Source organism: Bos grunniens, chromosome 2 (genome assembly GCF_055505025.1).
Source record: "Bos grunniens cultivar Pamir isolate PY7600 chromosome 2, Bosgru_T2T1.0, whole genome shotgun sequence".
NCBI classification, from domain to species: Eukaryota; Metazoa; Chordata; class Mammalia; order Artiodactyla; family Bovidae; genus Bos; species Bos grunniens.
This window is the reverse complement of record NC_141166.1, coordinates 25829554-25832010: the sequence shown is the minus strand read 5'-3', so window position 1 is coordinate 25832010 and position 2457 is coordinate 25829554. Positions and strand designations below refer to the sequence as shown.

The following is a 2457-nucleotide window of genomic DNA, read 5'->3' as shown; positions in this document are numbered from 1 at the left end:
TTACTTAGAGCAATCCAGACAAGATCTTCTCCTAGTGTAACGGAAAACAAACCTGACTCTATATTGGATCTGTTCCTTCAGCTCTAACCTTTGTGGTCTGTGGCCTGTACTTAGTCCTAGGGCTCTGTACCTTTGTAAAAAGATGTTGCCTTTAGCCTGAAGGACTTCCCTGGTGGCTCAGATGTTAAAGCGTCTGTCTACAATGTGGGAGACCTGGGTTCAATCCCTGGGTTGGGAAGATGCCCTGGAGAAGGAAATGGCAATCCACTCCAGTACTATTGCCTGGAAAATCCCATGGACAGAGGAGCCTGGTAGGCTATAGTCCATGGGGGTCACAAAGAGTCAGACACAACTGAGCGACTTCACTTTTACTTTAGCCTGAAATATACACAATAGCCCATTCTCAAGACTCTGACCTTTAAAGGTCACTTTTCCATATAGAGATAAAAGGCTGCAGAACGGAGAATAACATTTTTTCTTGTTGGAGACTTACAGCAATGTTGTGACCTGACCTACCTGGACAGCTGCAAGAATCAAGGACTCACACACCAAGAAGTTTGCGACAACCAGCTACACTCCCTCCACTTTGGGCATAAAAGAAGCCTGAATTCTAACTTGGGTTAAGATGGTTCTTTGAAGGTTGCACCAACACCTGCAGTTGAGCATGGACTGGTGTGTCCTTGGGCTTAGAGAATGGGACCTTTGGCTTACAAGCGGGAACCTCTCAGTCACGAATGGGGAAAGATGATTTAAAAATAGGTGGTGCTGAGAAGAGAAGGAAGATTTTTGTTCAGAAGGGTGTCCAGTGCTGAACTGAAAGGAAGAGAAGCACAGGACTGGGCCAAATCTCCGGGATCTGTTTAGGGGAAAGACAAACAGGTCAGGCTGTTGGATTCTCTTACACAGATGCCAAAAAGAACAAAGACCTCACCTGGGGGGAGGAGACGCCGATAGAATACTTGGATGATCCCAAGAAGTACATACCTGGAACAAAAATGATCTTTGCTGGCATTAAGAAGAAGGGGGAACGGGCAGACTTGAAGCTTATCTCAAAAGAGCTACTAATGAGTAATAGTTGGCCACTACCTTATTTATTACAAACCAGAAATGTCTCATGACTTTATCTGAGCCACCAGGGAAGCCCCTTTTTATGTGTACCGTATTTAAATGGATCTCATAAACTAGAATTCAAATCATGAAGGGCTGATGGAATATTTCTGTTGGGCAGTCCTGATTTAAATAAGATTTGCTTGTGGCTAAATGAACAAGGTCAGTTTTTAAAATGTTGATAATAATTCCAGTTCAACAAGTACTATATCACTGTTTTCCCCACCTAAAAAGACGATCAAACTTGAATAAGGACTGTTAAATTTTTTCGGGAGATGGTGAATGCTTTCTCAAAACCTGTAGGAGATTGGTTTTATATTTAGATTTTCTGTAACTGGTTATATTAATATATTCAAATACTAAGATCCCTTCAGTATCTCATAGAACAGAGCAAGATTCATCTGTGTTTAGTTTGTTAAGGCAAGGGCTAAAGATACACTAACAAGGCCCACTTTATCTTTGTGATCTTAACTGTACCAATGTAATTAAAATTCTGTCTAAAATATTGCCTTTTACTTAATGAAAGGCATTTTAGTGTGGTTTGTGTATAGCATCAAATAAAGAATATTTAGCACTTCCTACGTTTTGATCTTTAAGATCAGATGCTTTTAAAAATCACTATGAAAAAAAAATAAATAAATAAAAATCACTATGACAAGATCTGTTAGTACACTTTGCTTGTGTGTTCTTTACAAAGTCAGACTAAGTTATAATTCAGGATTTTCTCTCAAACAGGCATTCAGAAATGCAACTGTAGAACTACTGCATGACTGGCAATAGTGCTTTTGTCAACTCATTAGAAGCGTGAAAGTAGAGGAGCTATATCATTAGCACAGGTTTGTAAAAGAGATGATCATAAGGCTTAAGAATTAAAAACAAAATCACAGATAAAAAAAAAAAAGTTGGTTCTTTGGGATGCTAACTGATTTGCTACCACCTACTCAGTCTGCTGGTTTTCCATATAAAGTTGCTAATTCTTTGCCCCAACAACTCGTCTCTCAATTTATTGTCCTGTTATGAAACAGGTTTGGAGTTGATAACACTAAAACTATTCAAATGTTTGAGATTTGGGCTAATCCATTTATAATTGTGTATCCTGGATTTGTTGTGAGGCTATTGCTATCTATAATTCTCTTTTGAGAAAAAAAATCCATTACTCTACTGCTATTAGAATCACTAAAAAGTGCTTACTTACATGAGTGAAGCAGTTAATCCAAATTCAAAAGAAGGAAATTTGGTTGTGGCATTTGTGAGAATATGCTTGGAGGGAAGCTGAATCTGAAACAGGGGCAAAGTTGATGACAATAAACCTGATGGAAAACAGCCGATTTTGCCTCTTTATTATTTCAT

The 2457-nt window shown here is 38.7% G+C and overlaps 1 pseudogene across 1 annotated transcript; it reads left to right on the top strand.

Moving 5' to 3' along the window:
* Window positions 1-228: 228 nt before the first annotated feature.
* On the top strand, window positions 229-1767 carry LOC147377778 (cytochrome c pseudogene; annotated as a pseudogene). Its single transcript, XR_015150975.1, has one exon. The product of XR_015150975.1 is annotated as a cytochrome c pseudogene (transcript).
* The last annotated feature ends 690 nt before the right edge of the window (window positions 1768-2457 follow it).